This window comes from Quercus robur, chromosome 9, assembly GCF_932294415.1.
Source record: "Quercus robur chromosome 9, dhQueRobu3.1, whole genome shotgun sequence".
Classification (NCBI taxonomy): Eukaryota; Viridiplantae; Streptophyta; class Magnoliopsida; order Fagales; family Fagaceae; genus Quercus; species Quercus robur.
Window position 1 is genome coordinate 37,643,888 of NC_065542.1, and position 23,520 is coordinate 37,667,407.

Genomic DNA, 23,520 nt, shown 5'->3' on the forward strand with positions numbered 1-23,520 from the left:
GTATGGACAGGCCGAAAAATAGAGAAGAAAAAAAATTTCCATCCTATCCGTTCGAACCCGACCCGAGATAGAAAATTCAAAAATAAAATGCAAAAAAATTCTAAAAATTAAAAAACATCATCCAGGCTTCATTTCAAAACTAAACGGGTATGGACAGGCTGAAAAATAGAGAAGAAAAAAAATTTCCTTCCTATCCGTTCGAATCCGACCCGAGTTAGAAAATTCAAAAATAAATGCAAAAAAATTCTAAAAATTAAAAAACATCATCCTGGCTTCGTTTCAAGATTAAACGAGTCAGGACAAGCTGAAAAATGGAGAGGAAAAAAAATTTCCTTCCTGTACGTTCGAACCCGACCCGAGTTAGAAAATTCAAAAATAAATGCAAAAAAATTCTAAAAATTAAAAAACATCATCCTGGCTTCGTTTCAAGATGAAACGGGTCAGGACAGGCTGAAAAATAGAGAGGAAAAAAAATTTCCTTCCTATACGTTCGAACCCGACCCGAATTAGAAAATGAAAAAAAAAATGCAAAAAAAATTTTAAAAATTGAAAAACATCATCCAGGCTTCATTTCAAGAAGATAATGGTATGGACAAGCCGAAAAATAGAGAAGAAAAAAAATTTCCTTCCTCTCCGTTCTAACCCGACCCGACTTAGAAAATTCAAAAATAAATTTAAAAAATTAAAAAACATCATCCAGGCTGCATTTCAAGATGAAACGGGTCAGGACAGGCCGAAAGATAGAGAAGAAAAAAAATTTCCTTCCTATCCGTTCGAACCCGACCCGAGATAGAAAATTCAAAAATAAAATGCAAAAAAATTCTAAAAATTAAAAAACATCATCCAGGCTTCATTTCAAGACTAAACGGGTATGGACAGGCCGAAAAATAAAGAAGAAAAAAAATTTCCTTCCTATCCGTTCGAACCCGACCCGAGTTAGAAAATTCAAAAATAATAGTAAATAAATTCTAAAAATTAAAAAACATCATCCTGGCTGCATTTCAAGACGAAACGGGTCAGGACAGGCCGAAAGATAGAGAAGAAAAAAAATTTCCTTCCTATCCGTTCGAACCCGACCCGAGATAGAAAATTCAAAAATAAAATGCAAAAAAATACTAAAAATTAAAAAACATCATCCAGGCTTCATTTCAAGACTAAACGGGTATGGACAGGCCGAAAAATAGAGAAGAAAAAAAATTTCCTTCCTATCCGTTCGAACCCGACCCGAGTTAGAAAATTCAAAAATAATAGTAAATAAATTCTAAAAATTAAAAACCATCATCCTGGCTGCATTTCAAGACGAAACGGGTCAGGACAGGCCGAAAGATAGAGAAGAAAAAAAATTTCCTTCCTATCCGTTCGAACCCGACCCGAGTTAGAAAATTCAAAAATAATAGTAAATAAATTCTAAAAATTAAAAACCATCATCCTGGCTGCATTTCAAGACGAAACGGGTCAGGACAGGCCGAAAGATAGAGAAGAAAAAAAATTTCCTTCCTGTACGTTCGAACCCGACCCGAGTTAGAAAATTCAAAAATAAATGCAAAAAAATTCTAAAAATTAAAAAACATCATCCTGGCTTCGTTTCAAGATGAAACGGGTCAGGACAGGCTGAAAAATAGAGAGGAAAAAAAATTTCCTTCCTATCCGTTCGAACCCGACCCGATATAAAAAATTCAAAAATAAATGCAAAAAAATTCTAAAAATTAAAAAATATCATCCAGGCTTCATTTCAAGATGAAACATGTCAGGACAGTCCGAAAAATAGAGAAGAAAAAAAATTTCCTTCCTATCCGTTCGAACCCGACCCGAGATAGAAAATTCAAAAATAAAATGAAAAAAAATTCTAAAAATTAAAAAACATCATCCAGGCTTCATTTCAAGACTAAATGGGTATGGACAGGCCGAAAAATAGAGAAGAAAAAAAATTTCCATCTTATCCTTTCGAACCCGACCCGAGATAGAAAATTCAAAAATAAAATGAAAAAAAATTCTAAAAATTAAAAAACATCATCCAGGCTTCATTTCAAGAGTAAACGGGTATGGACAATCCGAAAAATAGAGAAGAAAAAAAATTTCCTTCCTATCCGTTCGAACCCGACCCGAGATAGAAAATTCAAAAATAAAATGAAAAAAAATTCTAAAAATTAAAAAACATTAGCCAGGCTTCATTTCAAGACTAAACGTGTATGGACAGGCCGAAAAATAGAGAAGAAAAAAAATTTTCATCCTATCCGTTCGAAACCGACCCGAGATAGAAAATTCAAAAATAAAATGAAAAAAGTTTCTGAAAATTAAAAAACATCATCCAGGCTTCATTTCAAGACTAAACGGGTATGGAGAGGCCGAAAAATAGAGAAGAAAAAAAATTTCCATCCTATCCGTTCGAACCCGACCCGAGATAGAAAATTCAAAAATAAAATGCAAAAAAATTCTAAAAATTAAAAAACATCATCCAGGCTTCATTTCAAAACTAAACGGGTATGGAAAGGCTGAAAAATAGAGAAGAAAAAAAATTTCCTTCCTATCCATTCGAACCCGACCCGAGTTAGAAAATTCAAAAATAAATGCAAAAAAATTCTAAAAATTAAAAAACATCATCCTGGCTTCGTTTCAAGATGAAACGAGTCAGGACAGGCTGAAAAATGGAGAGGAAAAAAAATTTCCTTCCTGTACGTTCGAACCCGACCCGAGTTAGAAAATTCAAAAATAAATGCAAAAAAATTCTAAAAATTAAAAAACATCATCCTGGCTTCGTTTCAAGATGAAACGGGTCAGGACAGGCTGAAAAATAGAGAGGAAAAAAAATTTCCTTCCTATACGTTCGAACCCGACCCGAGTTAGAAAATGAAAAAAATAATGCAAAAAAAATTTTAAAAATTGAAAAACATCATCTAGGCTTCATTTCAAGAAGATACGGGTATGGACAAGCCGAAAAATAGAGAAGAAAAAAAATTTCCTTCCTCTCCGTTCTAACCCGACCCGACTTAGAAAATTCAAAAATAAATTTAAAAAATTAAAAAACATCATCCAGGCTGCAGTTCAAGATGAAACGGGTCAGGACAGGCCGAAAGATAGAGAAGAAAAAAAATTTCCTTCCTATCCGTCCGAACCCGACCCGAGATAGAAAATTCAAAAATTAAATGCAAAAAAATTCTAAAAATTAAAAAACATCATCCAGGCTTCATTTCAAGACTAAACGGGTATGGACAGGCCGAAAAATAAAGAAGAAAAAAAATTTCCTTCCTATCCGTTCGAACCCGACCCGAGTTAGAAAATTCAAAAATAATAGTAAATAAATTCTAAAAATTAAAAAACATCATCCTGGCTGCATTTCAAGACGAAACGGGTCAGGACAGGCCGAAAGATAGAGAAGAAAAAAAATTTCCTTCCTATCCGTTCAAACCCGACCCGAGATAGAAAATTCAAAAATAAAATGAAAAAAAATTTTAAAAATTAAAAAACATCATCCAGGCTTCATTTCAAGACTAAACGGGTATGGACAGGCCGAAAAATAGAGAAGAAAAAAAATTTCCATCCTATCCGTTCGAACCCGACCCGAGATAGAAAATTCCAAAATAAAATGAAAAAAGTTTCTAAAAATTAAAAAATATCATCCAGGCTTCATTTCAAGATGAAACATGTCAGGACAGTCCGAAAAATAGAGAAGAAAAAAAATTTCCTTCCTATCCGTTCGAACCCGACCCGAGATAGAAAATTCAAAAATAAAATGAAAAAAAATTCTAAAAATTAAAAAACATCATCCAGGCTTCATTTCAAGACTAAACGGGTATGGACAGGCCGAAAAATAGAGAAGAAAAAAAATTTCCATATTATCCTTTCGAACCCGACCCGAGATAGAAAATTCAAAAATAAAATGAAAAAAAATTCTAAAAATTAAAAAACATCATCCAGGCTTCATTTCAAGAGTAAACGGGTATGGACAAGCCGAAAAATAGAGAAGAAAAAAAATTTCCTTCCTATCCGTTCGAACCCGACCCGAGATAGAAAATTCAAAAATAAAATGAAAAAAAATTCTAAAAATTAAAAAACATCATCCAGGCTTCATTTCAAGACTAAACGGGTATGCACAGGCCGAAAAATAGAGAAGAAAAAAAATTTTCATCCTATCCGTTCGAAACCGACCCGAGATAGAAAATTCAAAAATAAAATGAAAAAAGTTTCTGAAAATTAAAAAACATCATCCAGGCTTCATTTCAAGACTAAACGGGTATGGACAGGCCGAAAAATAGAGAAGAAAAAAAATTTCCATCCTATCCGTTCGAACCCGACCCGAGATAGAAAATTCAAAAATAAAATGCAAAAAAATTCTAAAAATTAAAAAACATCATCCAGGCTTCATTTCAAAACTAAACGGGTATGGACAGGCTGAAAAATAGAGAAGAAAAAAAATTTCCTTCCTATCAGTTCGAACCCGACCCGAGATAGAAAATTCAAAAATAAAATGCAAAAAAATTCTAAAAATTAAAAAACATCATCCAGGCTTCATTTCAAGACTAAACGGGTATGGACAGGCCTAAAAATAGAGAAGAAAAAAAATTTCCTTCCTATCCGTTCGAACCCGACCCGATATAAAAAATTCAAAAATAAATGCAAACAAATTCTAAAAATTAAAAAATATCATCCAGGCTTCATTTCAAGATTAAACATGTCAGGACAGTCCGAAAAATAGAGAAGAAAAAAAATTTCCTTCCTATCCGTTCGAACCCGACCCGAGATAGAAAATTCAAAAATAAAATGAAAAAAAATTCTAAAAATTAAAAAACATCATCCAGACTTCATTTTAAGACTAAACGGGTATGGACAGGCCGAAAAATAGAGAAGAAAAAAAATTTCCATCTTATCCTTTCGAACCCGACCCGAGATAGAAAATTCAAAAATAAAATGCAAAAAAATTCTAAAAATTAAAAAACATCATCCAGGCTCCATTTCAAGACTAAACGGGTACGGACAGGCCGAAAAATAGAGAAGAAAAAAAATTTCCTCCAATCCGTTCGATTTCGACCCGAGTTAGAAAATTCAAAAATAAATGCAAAAAAATTCTAAAAATTAAAAAACATCATTCAGGCTTCATTTCAAGATGAAACATGTCAGGACAGGCCGAAAAATAGAGAAGAAAAAAAATTTCATTCCTATCCGTTCGAACCCGACCCGAGATAGAAAATTCAAAAATAAAATGAAAAAAAATTCTAAAAATTAAAAAACATCATCCAGGCTTCATTTCAAGACTAAACGGGTATGGACAGGCCGAAAAATAGAGAAGAAAAAAAATTTCCTTCCTATCCGTTCGAACCCGACCCGAGATAGAAATTTCAAAAATAAAATGAAAAAAAATTCTAAAAATTAAAAAACATCATCCAGGCTTCATTTTAAGACTAAACGGGTATGGACTGGCCAAAAAATAGAGAAGAAAAAAAATTTCCATCTTATCATTTCGAACCCGACCCGAGATAGAAAATTCAAAAATAAAATGCAAAAAAATTCTAAAAATTAAAAAACATCATCCAGGCTTCATTTCAAGAGTAAACGGGTATGGACAAGCCGAAAAATAGAGAAGAAAAAAAATTTCCTCCTATCCGTTCGAACCCGACCCGAGATAGAAAATTCAAAAACAAAATGCAAGAAAATTCTAAAAATCAAAAAACATCATCCAGGCTTCATTTCAAGACTAAACGGGTATGGACAGGCCGAAAAATAGAGAAAAAAAAAATTTCCTTCCTATCCGTTCGAACCCGACCCGAGTTAGAAAATTCAAAAATAAAAGTAAAAAAAATTCTAAAAATTAAAAAACATCATCCTGGCTTCATTTCAAGACGAAACGGGTCAGGACAGGCCGGAAAATAGAGAGGAAAAAAAATTTCCTTCCTATACGTTCGAACCCGACCCGAGTTAGAAAATTAAAAAGAAAATGCAAAAAAATTTTAAAAATTGAAAAACATCATCCAGGCTTCATTTCAAGAAGATACGGGTATGGACAAGCCGAAAAATAGAGAAGAAAAAAAATTTCCTTCCTCTCCGTTCTAACCCGACCCGACTTAGAAAATTCAAAAATAAATTCTAAAAATTAAAAAACATCATCCAGGCTGCATTTCAAGATGAAACGGGTCAGGACAGGCCGAAAGATAGAGAAGAAAAAAAATTTCCTTCCTATCCGTTCGAACCCGACCCGAGATAGAAAATTCAAAAATAAAATGCAAAAAAATTCTAAAAATTAAAAAACATCATCCAGGCTTCATTTCAAGACTAAACGGGTATGGACAGGCCGAAAAATAGAGAAGAAAAAAAATTTCCTTCCTATCCGTTCGAACCCGACCCAATATAAAAAATTCAAAAATAAATGCAAAAAAATTCTAAAAATTAAAAAATATCATCCAGGCTTCATTTCAAGATGAAACATGTCAGGACAGTCCGAAAAATAGAGAAGAAAAAAAATTTCCTTCCTATCCGTTCGAACCCGACCCGAGATAGAAAATTCAAAAATAAAATAAAAAAAAATTCTAAAAATTAAAAAACATCATCCAGGCTTCATTTCCAGGCTAAACGGGTATGGACAGGCCGAAAAATAGAGAAGAAAAAAAATTTCCATCTTATCCTTTCGAACCCGACCCGAGATAGAAAATTCAAAAATAAAATGAAAAAAAATTCTAAAAATTAAAAAACATCATCCAGGCTTCATTTCAAGAGTAAACGGGTATGGACAAGCCGAAAAATAGAAAAGAAAAAAAATTTCCTTCCTATCCGTTCGAACCCGACCCGAGATAGAAAATTCAAAAATAAAATGAAAAAAAATTCTAAAAATTAAAAAACATCATCCAGGCTTCATTTCAAGACTTAACGGGTATGGACAGGCCGAAAAATAGAGAAGAAAAAAAATTTTCATCCTATCCGTTCGAAATCGACCCGAGATAGAAAATTCAAAAATAAAATGAAAAAAGTTTCTGAAAATTAAAAAACATCATCCAGGCTTCATTTCAAGACTAAACGGGTATGGATAGGCCGAAAAATAGAGAAGAAAAAAAATTTCCATCCTATCCGTTCGAACCCGACCCGAGATAGAAAATTCAAAAATAAAATGCAAAAAAATTCTAAAAATTAAAAAACATCATCCAGGCTTCATTTCAAAACTAAACGGGTATGGAAAGGCTGAAAAATAGAGAAGAAAAAAAATTTCCTTCCTATCCTTTCGAACCCGACCCGAGTTAGAAAATTCAAAAATAAATGCAAAAAAATTCTAAAAATTAAAAAACATCATCCTGGCTTCGTTTCAAGATGAAACGAGTCAGGACAGGCTGAAAAATGGAGAGGAAAAAAAATTTCCTTCCTGTACGTTCGAACCCGACCCGAGTTAGAAAATTCAAAAACAAATGCAAAAAAATTCTAAAAATTAAAAAACATCATCCTGGCTTCGTTTCAAGATGAAACGGGTCAGGACAGGCTGAAAAATAGAGAGGAAAAAAAATTTCCTTCTTATACGTTCGAACCCGACCCGAGTTAGAAAATGAAAAAAATAATGCAAAAAAAATTTTAAAAATTGAAAAACATCATCCAGGCTTCATTTCAAGAAGATACGGGTATGGACAAGCCGAAAAATAGAGAAGAAAAAAAATTTCCTTCCTCTCCGTTCTAACCCGACCCGACTTAGAAAATTCAAAAATAAATTTAAAAAATTAAAAAACATCATCCAGGCTGCAGTTCAAGATGAAACGGGTCAGGACAGGCCGAAAGATAGAGAAGAAAAGAAATTTCCTTCCTATCCGTTCGAACCCGACCCGAGATAGAAAATTCAAAAATAAAATGCAAAAAAATTCTACAAATTAAAAAACATCATCCAGGCTTCATTTCAAGACTAAACGGGTATGGACAGGCCGAAAAATAAAGAAGAAAAAAAATTTCCTTCCTATCCGTTCGAACTCGACCCGAGTTAGAAAATTCAAAAATAATAGTAAATAAATTCTAAAAATTAAAAAACATCATCCTGGCTGCATTTCAAGACGAAACGGGTCAGGACAGGCCGAAAGATAGAGAAGAAAAAAAATTTCCTTCCTATCCGTTCGAACCCGACCCGAGATAGAAAATTCAAAAATAAAATGAAAAAAAATTTTAAAAATTAAAAAACATCATCCAGGCTTCATTTCAAGACTAAACGGGTATGGACAGGCCGAAAAATAGAGAAGAAAAAAAATTTCCATCCTATCCGTTCGAACCCGACCCGAGATAGAAAATTCCAAAATAAAATGAAAAAAGTTTCTAAAAATTAAAAAACATCATCCAGGCTTCATTTCAAGACTAAACGGGTATGGACAGGCCGAAAAATAGAGAAGAAAAAAAATTTTCATCCTATCCGTTCGAACCCGACCCGAGATAGAAAATTCAAAAATAAAATGCAAGAAAATTCTAAAAATTAAAAAACATCATCCAGGCTTCATTTCAAAACTAATCGGGTATGGACAGGCCGAAAAATAGAGAAGAAAAAAAATTTCCTTCCTATCCGTTCGAACCCGACCCGAGTTAGAAAATTCAAAAATAAATGCAAAAAAATTCTAAAAATTAATAAACATCATCCTGGCTTCGTTTCAAGATGAAACGAGTCAGGACAGGCTGAAAAATAGAGAGGAAAAAAAATTTCCTTCCTATACGTTCGAACCCGACTCGAGTTAGAAAATTCAAAAATAAATGCAAAAAAATTCTAAAAATTAAAAAACATCATCCTGGCTTCGTTTCAAGATGAAACGGGTCAGGACAGGCTGAAAAATAGAGAGGAAAAAAAATTTCCTTCCTATACGTTCGAACCAGACCCGAGTTAGAAAATGAAAAAAAAAATGCAAAAAAAATTTTAAAAATTGAAAAACATCATCCAGGCTTCATTTCAAGAAGATACGGGTATGGACAAGCCGAAAAATAGAGAAGAAAAAAAATTTCCTTCCTCTCCGTTCTAACCCGACCCGACTTAGAAAATTCAAAAATAAATTTAAAAAATTAAAAAAACTCATCCAGGCTGCATTTCAAGAGGAAACGGGTCAGGACAGGCCGAAAGATAGAGAAGAAAAAAAATTTCCTTCCTATCCGTTCGAACCCGACCCGAGGTAGAAAATTAAAAAATAAAATGCAAAAAAATTCTAAAAATTAAAAAACATCATCCAGGCTTCATTTCAAGACTAAACGGGTATGGAAAGGCCGAAAAATAAAGAAGAAAAAAATTTTCCTTCCTATCCGTTCGAACCCGACCCGAGTTAGAAAATTCAAAAATAATAGTAAATAAATTCTAAAAATTAAAAATCATCATCCTGGCTGCATTTCAAGACGAAACGGGTCAGGATAGGCCGAAAGATAGAGAAGAAAAAAAATTCCCTTCCTATCCGTTCGAACCCGACCCGAGATAGAAAATTCAAAAATAAAATGCAAAAAAATACAAAAAATTAAAAAACATCATCCAGGCTTCATTTCAAGACAAAACGGGTATGGACAGGCCGAAAAATAGAGAAGAAAAAAAATTTCCCCCAATCCGTTCGAACCCGACCCGAGTTAGAAAATTCAAAAATAAATGCAAAAAAATTCTAAAAATTAAAAAACATCATTCAGGCTTCATTTCAAGATGAAAAATGTCAGGACAGGCCGAAAAATAGAGAAGAAAAAAAATTTTCTTCCTATCCGTTCGAACCCGACCCGAGATAGAAAATTCAAAAATAAAATGAAAAAAAATTCTGAAAATTAAAAAACATCATCCAGGCTTCATTTCAAGACAAACGGGTATGGACAGGCCGAAAAATAGAGAAGAAAAAAAATTTCCATCCTATCCGTTCGAACCCGACCCGAGATAGAAAATTCAAAAATAAAATGAAAAAAATTTCTAAAAATTAAAAAACATCATCCAGGCTTCATTTCAAGACTAAACGGGTATGGACAGGCCGAAAAATAGAGAAGAAAAAAAATTTCCATCCCATCCGTTCGAACCCGACCCGAGATAGAAAATTCAAAAAAAAAATGCAAAAAAATTCTAAAAATAAAAAAACATCATCCAGGCTTCATTTCAAAACTAAACGGGTATGGACAGGCCGAAAAATAGAGAAGAAAAAAAATTTCCTTCCTATCCGTTCGAACCCGACCCGAGTTAGAAAATTCAAAAATAAATGCAAAAAAATTCTAAAAATTAAAAAACATCATCCTGGCTTCGTTTCAAGATGAAACGAGTCAGGACAGGCTGAAAAATAGAGAGGAAAAAAAATTTCCTTCCTATACTTTCGAACCCGACTCGAGTTAGAAAATTCAAAAATAAATGCAAAAAAATTCTAAAAATTAAAAAACATCATCCTGGCTTCGTCTCAAGATGAAACGGGTCAGGACATGCTGAAAAATAGAGAGGAAAAAAAATTTCCTTCCTATACGTTCGAACCCGACCCGAGTTAGAAAATGAAAAAAAAAATGCAAAAAAAATTTTAAAAATTGAAAAACATCATCCAGGCTTCATTTCAAGAAGATACGGGTATGGACAAGCCGAAAAATAGAGAAGAAAAAAAAATTTCCTTCCTCTCCGTTCTAACCCGACCCGACTTAGAAAATTCAAAAATAAATTTAAAAAATTAAAAAACATCATCCAGGTTGCATTTCAAGAGGAAACGGGTCAGGACAGGCCGAAAGATAGAGAAGAAAAAAAATTTCCTTCCTATCCGTTCGAACCCGACCCGAGATAGAAAATTCAAAAATAAAATGCAAAAAAATTCTAAAAATTAAAAAATATCATCCAGGCTTCATTTCAAGACTAAACGGGTATGGACAGGCCGAAAAATAAAGAAGAAAAAAAATTTCCTTCCTATCCGTTCGAACCCGATCCGAGTTAGAAAATTCAAAAATAATAGTAAATATATTCTAAAAATTAAAAAACATCATCCTGGCTACATTTCAAGACGAAACGGGTCAGGACAGGCCGAAAGATAGAGAAGAAAAAAAATTTCCTTCCTATCCGTTCGAACCCGACCCGAGATAGAAAATTCAAAAATAAAATGCAAAAAAATACTAAAAATTAAAAAACATCATCCAGGCTTCATTTCAAGACTAAACAGGTATGGACAGGCCGAAAAATAGAGAAGAAAAAAAATTTCCTTCCTATCCGTTCGAACCTGACCCGATATAAAAAATTCAAAAATAAATGCAAAAAAATTCTAAAAATTAAAAAATATCATCCAGGCTTCATTTCAAGATGAAACATGTCAGGACAGTCCGAAAAATAGAGGAGAAAAAAAATTTCCTTCCTATCCGTTCGAACCCGACCCGAGATAGAAAATTCAAAAATAAAATGAAAAAAAATTCTAAAAATTAAAAAACATCATCCAGGCTTCATTTTAAGACTAAACGGGTATGGACAGGCCGAAAAATAGAAAAGAAAAAAAATTTCCATCTTATCCTTTCGAACCCGACCCGAGATAGAAAATTCAAAAATAAAATGAAAAAAAATTCTAAAAATTAAAAAACATCATCCAGGCTTCATTTCAAGACTAAACGGGTATGGACAGGCCGAAAAATAGAGAAGAAAAAAAATTTTCATCCTATCCGTTCGAAACCGACCCGAGATAGAAAATTCAAAAATAAAATGAAAAAAGTTTCTGAAAATTAAAAAACATCATCCAGGCTCCATTTCAAGACTAAACGGGTATGGACAGGCCGAAAAATAGATAAGAAAAAAAATTTCCATCCTATCCGTTCGAACCCAACCCGAGATAGAAAATTCAAAAATAAAATGCAAAAAAATTCTAAAAATTAAAAAACATCATCCAGGCTTCATTTCAAAACTAAACGGGTATGGACAGGCTGAAAAATAGAGAAGAAAAAAAATTTCCTTCATATCCGTTCGAACCCGACCCGAGATAGAAAATTCAAAAATAAAATGCAAAAAAATTCTAGAAATTAAAAAACATCATCCAGGCTTCATTTCAAGACTAAACGGGTATGGACAGGCCGAAAAATAAAGAAGAAAAAAAAATTTCCTTCCTATCCGTTCGAACCCGACCCGAGTTAGAAAATTCAAAAATAATAGTAAATAAATTCTAAAAATTAAAAAACATCATCCTGGCTGCATTTCAAGACGAAACGGGTCAGGACAGGCCGAAAGATAGAGAAGAAAAAAAATTTCCTTCCTATCCGTTCGAACCCGACCCGAGATAGAAAATTCAAAAATAAAATGCAAAAAAATACTAAAAATTAAAAAACATCATCCAGGCTTCATTTCAAGACTAAACGGGTATGGACAGGCCGAAAAATAGAGAATAAAAAAAATTTCCTTCCTATCCGTTCGAACACGACCCGATATAAAAAATTCAAAAATAAATGCAAAAAAATTCTAAAAATTAAAAAATATCATCCAGGCTTCATTTCAAGATGAAACATGTCAGGACAGTCCGAAAAATAGAGAAGAAAAAAAATTTCCTTCCTATCCGTTCGAACCCGACCCGAGATAGAAAATTCAAAAATAAAATGAAAAAAAAATTCTAAAAATTAAAAAACATCATCCAGGCTTCATTTCAAGACTAAACGGGTATGGACAGGCCGAAAAATAGAGAAGAAAAAAAATTTCCATCCTATCCGTTCGAACCCGACCCGAGATAGAAAATTCAAAAATAAAACGAAAAAAGTTTCTAAAAATTAAAAAACATCATCCAGGCTTCATTTCAAGACTAAACGGGTATGGACAGGCCGAAAAATATAGGAGAAAAAAAATTTCCATCCTATCCGTTCGAACCCGACCCGAGATAGAAAATTCAAAAATAAAATGCAAAAAAATTCTAAAAATTAAAAAACATCATCCAGGCTTCATTTCAAGAAGAAACGAGTCAGGACAGGCTGAAAAGTAGAGAGGAAAAAACATTTCCTTCCTATACGTTCGAACCCGACCCGAATTAGAAAATGAAAAAAACAATGCAAAAAAAATTTTAAAAATTGAAAAACATCATCCAGGCTTCATTTCAAGAAGATACGGGTATGGACAAGCCGAAAAATAGAGAAGAAAAAAAATTTCCTTCCTCTCCGTTCTAACCCGACCCGACTTAGAAAATTCAAAAATAAATTCTAAAAATTAAAAAACATCATCCAGGCTGCATTTCAAGATGAAACGGGTCAGGACAGGCCGAAAGATAGAGAAGAAAAAAAATTTCCTTCCTATCCGTTCGAACCCGACCCGAGATAGAAAATTCAAAAATAAAATGCAAAAAAAATTCTAAAAATTAAAAAACATCATCCAGGCTTCATTTCAAAACTAATCGGGTATGGACAGGCCGAAAAATAGAGAAGAAAAAAAATTTCCTTCCTATCCGTTCGAACCCGACCCGAGTTAGAAAATTCAAAAATAAATGCAAAAAAATTCTAAAAATTAAAAAACATCATCCTGGCTTCGTTTCAAGATGAAACGGGTCAGGACAGGCTGAAAAATAGAGAGGAAAAAAAATTTCCTTCTTATACGTTCGAACCCGACCCGAGTTAGAAAATGAAAAAAATAATGCAAAAAAAATTTTAAAAATTGAAAAACATCATCCAGGCTTCATTTCAAGAAGATACGGGTATGGACAAGCCGAAAAATAGAGAAGAAAAAAAATTTCCTTCCTCTCCGTTCTAACCCGACCCGACTTAGAAAATTCAAAAATAAATTTAAAAAATTAAAAAACATCATCCAGGCTGCAGTTCAAGATGAAACGGGTCAGGACAGGCCGAAAGATAGAGAAGAAAAGAAATTTCCTTCCTATCCGTTCGAACCCGACCCGAGATAGAAAATTCAAAAATAAAATGCAAAAAAATTCTACAAATTAAAAAACATCATCCAGGCTTCATTTCAAGACTAAACGGGTATGGACAGGCCGAAAAATAAAGAAGAAAAAAAATTTCCTTCCTATCCGTTCGAACTCGACCCGAGTTAGAAAATTCAAAAATAATAGTAAATAAATTCTAAAAATTAAAAAACATCATCCTGGCTGCATTTCAAGACGAAACGGGTCAGGACAGGCCGAAAGATAGAGAAGAAAAAAAATTTCCTTCCTATCCGTTCGAACCCGACCCGAGATAGAAAATTCAAAAATAAAATGAAAAAAAATTTTAAAAATTAAAAAACATCATCCAGGCTTCATTTCAAGACTAAACGGGTATGGACAGGCCGAAAAATAGAGAAGAAAAAAAATTTCCATCCTATCCGTTCGAACCCGACCCGAGATAGAAAATTCCAAAATAAAATGAAAAAGTTTCTAAAAATTAAAAAACATCATCCAGGCTTCATTTCAAGACTAAACGGGTATGGACAGGCCGAAAAATAGAGAAGAAAAAAAATTTTCATCCTATCCGTTCGAACCCGACCCGAGATAGAAAATTCAAAAATAAAATGCAAGAAAATTCTAAAAATTAAAAAACATCATCCAGGCTTCATTTCAAAACTAATCGGGTATGGACAGGCCGAAAAATAGAGAAGAAAAAAAATTTCCTTCCTATCCGTTCGAACCCGACCCGAGTTAGAAAATTCAAAAATAAATGCAAAAAAATTCTAAAAATTAATAAACATCATCCTGGCTTCGTTTCAAGATGAAACGAGTTAGGACAGGCTGAAAAATAGAGAGGAAAAAAAATTTCCTTCCTATACGTTCGAACCCGACTCGAGTTAGAAAATTCAAAAATAAATGCAAAAAAATTCTAAAAATTAAAAAACATCATCCTGGCTTCGTTTCAAGATGAAACGGGTCAGGACAGGTTGAAAAATAGAGAGGAAAAAAAATTTCCTTCCTATACGTTCGAACCAGACCCGAGTTAGAAAATGAAAAAAAAAATGCAAAAAAAATTTTAAAAATTGAAAAACATCATCCAGGCTTCATTTCAAGAAGATACGGGTATGGACAAGCCGAAAAATAGAGAAGAAAAAAAATTTCCTTCCTCTCCGTTCTAACCCGACCCGACTTAGAAAATTCAAAAATAAATTTAAAAAATTAAAAAAACTCATCCAGGCTGCATTTCAAGAGGAAACGGGTCAGGACAGGCCGAAAGATAGAGAAGAAAAAAAATTTCCTTCCTATCCGTTCGAACCCGACCCGAGATAGAAAATTAAAAAATAAAATGCAAAAAAATTCTAAAAATTAAAAAACATCATCCAGGCTTCATTTCAAGACTAAACGGGTATGGAAAGGCCGAAAAATAAAGAAGAAAAAAATTTTCCTTCCTATCCGTTCGAACCCGACCCGAGTTAGAAAATTCAAAAATAATAGTAAATAAATTCTAAAAATTAAAAATCATCATCCTGGCTGCATTTCAAGACGAAACGGGTCAGGATAGGCCGAAAGATAGAGAAGAAAAAAAATTCCCTTCCTATCCGTTCGAACCCGACCCGAGATAGAAAATTCAAAAATAAAATGCAAAAAAATACAAAAAATTAAAAAACATCATCCAGGCTTCATTTCAAGACAAAACGGGTATGGACAGGCCGAAAAATAGAGAAGAAAAAAAATTTCCCCCAATCCGTTCGAACCCGACCCGAGTTAGAAAATTCAAAAATAAATGCAAAAAAATTCTAAAAATTAAAAAACATCATTCAGGCTTCATTTCAAGATGAAAAATGTCAGGACAGGCCGAAAAATAGAGAAGAAAAAAAATTTTCTTCCTATCCGTTCGAACCCGACCCGAGATAGAAAATTCAAAAATAAAATGAAAAAAAATTCTGAAAATTAAAAAACATCATCCAGGCTTCATTTCAAGACAAACGGGTATGGACAGGCCGAAAAATAGAGAAGAAAAAAAATTTCCATCCTATCCGTTCGAACCCGACCCGAGATAGAAAATTCAAAAATAAAATGAAAAAAGTTTCTAAAAATTAAAAAACATCATCCAGGCTTCATTTCAAGACTAAACGGGTATGGACAGGCCGAAAAATAGAGAAGAAAAAAAATTTCCATCCCATCCGTTCGAACCCGACCCGAGATAGAAAATTCAAAAAAAAAATGCAAAAAAATTCTAAAAATAAAAAAACATCATCCAGGCTTCATTTCAAAACTAAACGGGTATGGACAGGCCGAAAAATAGAGAAGAAAAAAAATTTCCTTCCTATCCGTTCGAACCCGACCCGAGTTAGAAAATTCAAAAATAAATGCAAAAAAATTCTAAAAATTAAAAAACATCATCCTGGCTTCGTTTCAAGATGAAACGAGTCAGGACAGGCTGAAAAATAGAGAGGAAAAAAAATTTCCTTCCTATACTTTCGAACCCGACTCGAGTTAGAAAATTCAAAAATAAATGCAAAAAAATTCTAAAAATTAAAAAACATCATCCTGGCTTCGTCTCAAGATGAAACGGGTCAGGACATGCTGAAAAATAGAGAGGAAAAAAAATTTCCTTCCTATACGTTCGAACCCGACCCGAGTTAGAAAATGAAAAAAAAAATGCAAAAAAAATTTTAAAAATTGAAAAACATCATCCAGGCTTCATTTCAAGAAGATACGGGTATGGACAAGCCGAAAAATAGAGAAGAAAAAAAAATTTCCTTCCTCTCCGTTCTAACCCGACCCGACTTAGAAAATTCAAAAATAAATTTAAAAAATTAAAAAACATCATCCAGGTTGCATTTCAAGAGGAAACGGGTCAGGACAGGCCGAAAGATAGAGAAGAAAAAAAATTTCCTTCCTATCCGTTCGAACCCGACCCGAGATAGAAAATTCAAAAATAAAATGCAAAAAAATTCTAAAAATTAAAAAATATCATCCAGGCTTCATTTCAAGACTAAACGGGTATGGACAGGCCGAAAAATAAAGAAGAAAAAAAATTTCCTTCCTATCCGTTCGAACCCGATCCGAGTTAGAAAATTCAAAAATAATAGTAAATATATTCTAAAAATTAAAAAACATCATCCTGGCTACATTTCAAGACGAAACGGGTCAGGACAGGCCGAAAGATAGAGAAGAAAAAAAATTTCCTTCCTATCCGTTCGAACCCGACCCGAGATAGAAAATTCAAAAATAAAATGCAAAAAAATACTAAAAATTAAAAAACATCATCCAGGCTTCATTTCAAGACTAAACAGGTATGGACAGGCCGAAAAATAGAGAAGAAAAAAAATTTCCTTCCTATCCGTTCGAACCTGACCCGATATAAAAAATTCAAAAATAAATGCAAAAAAATTCTAAAAATTAAAAAATATCATCCAGGCTTCATTTCAAGATGAAACATGTCAGGACAGTCCGAAAAATAGAGAAGAAAAAAAATTTCCTTCCTATCCGTTCGAACCCGACCCGAGATAGAAAATTCAAAAATAAAATGAAAAAAAATTCTAAAAATTAAAAAACATCATCCAGGCTTCATTTTAAGACTAAACGGGTATGGACAGGCCGAAAAATAGAAAAGAAAAAAAATTTCCATCTTATCCTTTCGAACCCGACCCGAGATAGAAAATTCAAAAATAAAATGAAAAAAAATTCTAAAAATTAAAAAACATCATCCAGGCTTCATTTCAAGACTAAACGGGTATGGACAGGCCGAAAAATAGAGAAGAAAAAAAATTTTCATCCTATCCGTTCGAAACCGACCCGAGATAGAAAATTCAAAAATAAAATGAAAAAAGTTTCTGAAAATTAAAAAACATCATCCAGGCTCCATTTCAAGACTAAACGGGTATGGACAGGCCGAAAAATAGATAAGAAAAAAAATTTCCATCCTATCCGTTCGAACCCAACCCGAGATAGAAAATTCAAAAATAAAATGCAAAAAAATTCTAAAAATTAAAAAACATCATCCAGGCTTCATTTCAAAACTAAACGGGTATGGACAGGCTGAAAAATAGAGAAGAAAAAAAATTTCCTTCATATCCGTTCGAACCCGACCCGAGATAGAAAATTCAAAAATAAAATGCAAAAAAATTCTAGAAATTAAAAAACATCATCCAGGCTTCATTTCAAGACTAAACGGGTATGGACAGGCCGAAAAATAAAGAAGAAAAAAAAATTTCCTTCCTATCCGTTCGAACCCGACCCGAGTTAGAAAATTCAAAAATAATAGTAAATAAATTCTAAAAATTAAAAAACATCATCCTGGCTGCATTTCAAGACGAAACGGGTCAGGACAGGCCGAAAGATAGAGAAGAAAAAAAATTTCCTTCCTATCCGTTCGAACCCGACCCGAGATAGAAAATTCAAAAATAAAATGCAAAAAAATACTAAAAATTAAAAAACATCATCCAGGCTTCATTTCAAGACTAAACGGGTATGGACAGGCCGAAAAATAGAGAATAAAAAAAATTTCCTTCCTATCCGTTCGAACCCGACCCGATATAAAAAATTCAAAAATAAATGCAAAAAAATTCTAAAAATTAAAAAATATCATCCAGGCTTCATTTCAAGATGAAACATGTCAGGACAGTCCGAAAAATAGAGAAGAAAAAAAATTTCCTTCCTATCCGTTCGAACCCGACCCGAGATAGAAAATTCAAAAATAAAATGAAAAAAAAATTCTAAAAATTAAAAAACATCATCCAGGCTTCATTTCAAGACTAAACGGGTATGGACAGGCCGAAAAATAGAGAAGAAAAAAAATTTCCATCCTATCCGTTCGAACCCGACCCGAGATAGAAAATTCAAAAATAAAACGAAAAAAGTTTCTAAAAATTAAAAAACATCATCCAGGCTTCATTTCAAGACTAAACGGGTATGGACAGGCCGAAAAATATAGGAGAAAAAAAATTTCCATCCTATCCGTTCGAACCCGACCCGAGATAGAAAATTCAAAAATAAAATGCAAAAAAATTCTAAAAATTAAAAAACATCATCCAGGCTTCATTTCAAGAAGAAACGAGTCAGGACAGGCTGAAAAGTAGAGAGGAAAAAACATTTCCTTCCTATACGTTCGAACCCGACCCGAATTAGAAAATGAAAAAAACAATGCAAAAAAAATTTTAAAAATTGAAAAACATCATCCAGGCTTCATTTCAAGAAGATACGGGTATGGACAAGCCGAAAAATAGAGAAGAAAAAAAATTTCCTTCCTCTCCGTTCTAACCCGACCCGACTTAGAAAATTCAAAAATAAATTCTAAAAATTAAAAAACATCATCCAGGCTGCATTTCAAGATGAAACGGGTCAGGACAGGCCGAAAGATAGAGAAGAAAAAAAATTTCCTTCCTATCCGTTCGAACCCGACCCGAGATAGAAAATTCAAAAATAAAATGCAAAAAAAATTCTAAAAATTAAAAAACATCATCCAGGCTTCATTTCAAAACTAATCGGGTATGGACAGGCCGAAAAATAGAGAAGAAAAAAAATTTCCTTCCTATCCGTTCGAACCCGACCCGAGTTAGAAAATTCAAAAATAAATGCAAAAAAATTCTAAAAATTAATAAACATCATCCTGGCTTCGTTTCAAGATGAAACGAGTCAGGACAGGCTGAAAAATAGAGAGGAAAAAAAATTTCCTTCCTATACGTTCGAACCCGACTCGAGTTAGAAAATTCAAAAATAAATGCAAAAAAATTCTAAAAATTAAAAAACATCATCCTGGCTTCGTTTCAAGATGAAACGGGTCAGGACAGGCTGAAAAATAGAGAGGAAAAAAAATTTCCTTCCTATACGTTCGAACCAGACCCGAGTTAGAAAATGAAAAAAAAAATGCAAAAAAAATTTTAAAAATTGAAAAACATCATCCAGGCTTCATTTCAAGAAGATACGGGTATGGACAAGCCGAAAAATAGAGAAGAAAAAAAATTTCCTTCCTCTCCGTTCTAACCCGACCCGACTTAGAAAATTCAAAAATAAATTTAAAAAATTAAAAAACATCATCCAGGCTGCATTTCAAGAGGAAACGGGTCAGGACAGGCCGAAAGATAGAGAAGAAAAAAAATTTCCTTCCTATCCGTTCGAACCCGACCCGAGATAGAAAATTAAAAAATAAAATGCAAAAAAATTCTAAAAATTAAAAAACATCATCCAGGCTTCATTTCAAGACTAAACGGGTATGGAAAGGCCGAAAAATAAAGAAGAAAAAAATTTTCCTTCCTATCCGTTCGAACCCGACCCGAGTTAGAAAATTCAAAAATAATAGTAAATAAATTCTAAAAATTAAAAATCATCATCCTGGCTGCATTTCAAGACGAAACGGGTCAGGATAGGCCGAAAGATAGAGAAGAAAAAAAATTCCCTTCCTATCCGTTCGAACCCGACCCGAGATAGAAAATTCAAAAATAAAATGCAAAAAAATACAAAAAATTAAAAAACTGAGGCTTCATTTCAAGACTAAACGGGTATGGACAGGCCGAAAAATAGAGAAGAAAAAAAATTTCCCCCAATCCGTTCGAACCCGACCCGAGTTAGAAAATTCAAAAATAAATGCAAAAAAATTCTAAAAATTAAAAAACATCATTCAGGCTTCATTTCAAGATGAAAAATGTCAGGACAGGCCGAAAAATAGAGAAGAAAAAAAATTTTCTTCCTATCCGTTCGAACCCGACCCGAGATAGAAAATTCAAAAATAAAATGAAAAAAAATTCTGAAAATTAAAAAACATCATCCAGGCTTCATTTCAAGACAAACGGGTATGGACAGGCCGAAAAATAGAGAAGAAAAAAAATTTCCATCCTATCCGTTCGAACCCGACCCGAGATAGAAAATTCAAAAATAAAATGAAAAAAGTTTTTAAAAATTAAAAAACATCATCCAGGCTTCATTTCAAGACTAAACGGGTATGGACAGGCCGAAAAATAGAGAAGAAAAAAAATTTCCATCCCATCCGTTCGAACCCGACCCGAGATAGAAAATTCAAAAAAAAAATGCAAAAAAATTCTAAAAATAAAAAAACATCATCCAGGCTTCATTTCAAAACTAAACGGGTATGGACAGGCCGAAAAATAGAGAAGAAAAAAAATTTCCTTCCTATCCGTTCGAACTCGACCCGAGTTAGAAAATTCAAAAATAAATGCAAAAAAATTCTAAAAATTAAAAAACATCATCCTGGCTTCGTTTCAAGATGAAACGAGTCAGGACAGGCTGAAAAATAGAGAGGAAAAAAAATTTCCTTCCTATACGTTTGAACCCGACTCGAGTTAGAAAATTCAAAAATAAATGCAAAAAAATTCTAAAAATTAAAAAACATCATCCTGGCTTCGTCTCAAGATGAAACGGGTCAGGACATGCTGAAAAATAGAGAGGAAAAAAAATTTCCTTCCAATACATTCGAACCCGACCCGAGTTAGAAAATGAAAAAAAAAATGCAAAAAAAATTTTAAAAATTGAAAAACATCATCCAGGCTTCATTTCAAGAAGATACGGGTATGGACAAGCCGAAAAATAGAGAAGAAAAAAAAATTTCCTTCCTCTCCGTTCTAACCCGACCCGACTTAGAAAATTCAAAAATAAATTTAAAAAATTAAAAAACATCATCCAGGTTGCATTTCAAGAGGAAACGGGTCAGGACAGGCCGAAAGATAGAGAAGAAAAAAAATTTCCTTCCTATCCGTTCGAACCCGACCCGAGATAGAAAATTCAAAAATAAAATGCAAAAAAATTCTAAAAATTAAAAAACATCATCCAGGCTTCATTTCAAGACTAAACGGGTATGGACAGGCCGAAAAATAAAGAAGAAAAAAAATTTCCTTCCTATCCGTTCGAACCCGATCCGAGTTAGAAAATTCAAAAATAATAGTAAATATATTCTAAAAATTAAAAAACATCATCCTGGCTACATTTCAAGACGAAACGGGTCAGGACAGGCCGAAAGATAGAGAAGAAAAAAAATTTCCTTCCTATCCGTTCGAACCCGACCCGAGATAGAAAATTCAAAAATAAAATGCAAAAAAATACTAAAAATTAAAAAACATCATCCAGGCTTCATTTCAAGACTAAACAGGTATGGACAGGCCGAAAAATAGAGAAGAAAAAAAATTTCCTTCCTATCCGTTCGAACCTGACCCGATATAAAAAATTCAAAAATAAATGCAAAAAAATTCTAAAAATTAAAAAATATCATCCAGGCTTCATTTCAAGATGAAACATGTCAGGACAGTCCGAAAAATAGAGAAGAAAAAAAATTTCCTTCCTATCCGTTCGAACCCGACCCGAGATAGAAAATTCAAAAATAAAATGAAAAAAAATTCTAAAAATTAAAAAACATCATCCAGGCTTCATTTTAAGACTAAACGGGTATGGATAGGCCGAAAAATAGAAAAGAAAAAAAATTTCCATCTTATCCTTTCGAACCCGACCCGAGATAGAAAATTCAAAAATAAAATGAAAAAAAATTCTAAAAATTAAAAAACATCATCCAGGCTTCATTTCAAGACTAAACGGGTATGGACAGGCCGAAAAATAGAGAAGAAAAAAAATTTTCATCCTATCCGTTCGAAACCGACCCGAGATAGAAAATTCAAAAATAAAATGAAAAAAGTTTCTGAAAATTAAAAAACATCATCCAGGCTCCATTTCAAGACTAAACGGGTATGGACAGGCCGAAAAATAGAGAAGAAAAAAAATTTCCATCCTATCCGTTCGAACCCAACCCGAGATAGAAAATTCAAAAATAAAATGCAAAAAAATTCTAAAAATTAAAAAACATCATCCAGGCTTCATTTCAAAACTAAACGGGTATGGACAGGCTGAAAAATAGAGAAGAAAAAAAATTTCCTTCATATCCGTTCGAACCCGACCCGAGATAGAAAATTCAAAAATAAAATGCAGAAAAATTCTAGAAATTAAAAAACATCATCCAGGCTTCATTTCAAGACTAAACGGGTATGGACAGGCCGAAAAATAAAGAAGAAAAAAAAATTTCCTTCCTATCCGTTCGAACCCGACCCGAGTTAGAAAATTCAAAAATAATAGTAAATAAATTCTAAAAATTAAAAAACATCATCCTGGCTGCATTTCAAGACGAAACGGGTCAGGACAGGCCGAAAGATAGAGAAGAAAAAAAATTTCCTTCCTATCCATTCGAACCCGACCCGAGATAGAAAATTCAAAAATAAAATGCAAAAAAATACTAAAAATTAAAAAACATCATCCAGGCTTCATTTCAAGACTAAACGGGTATGGACAGGCCGAAAAATAGAGAATAAAAAAAATTTCCTTCCTATCCGTTCGAACCCGACCCGATATAAAAAATTCAAAAATAAATGCAAAAAAATTCTAAAAATTAAAAAATATCATCCAGGCTTCATTTCAAGATGAAACATGTCAGGACAGTCCGAAAAATAGAGAAGAAAAAAAATTTCCTTCCTATCCGTTCGAACCCGACCCGAGATAGAAAATTCAAAAATAAAATGAAAAAAAAATTCTAAAAATTAAAATACATCATCCAGGCTTCATTTCAAGACTAAACGGGTATGGACAGGCCGAAAAATAGAGAAGAAAAAAAATTTCCATCCTATCCGTTCGAACCCGACCCGAGATAGAAAATTCAAAAATAAAATGAAAAAAGTTTCTAAAAATTAAAAAACATCATCCAGGCTTCATTTCAAGACTAAACGGGTATGGACGGGCCGAAAAATATAGGAGAAAAAAAATTTTCATCCTATCC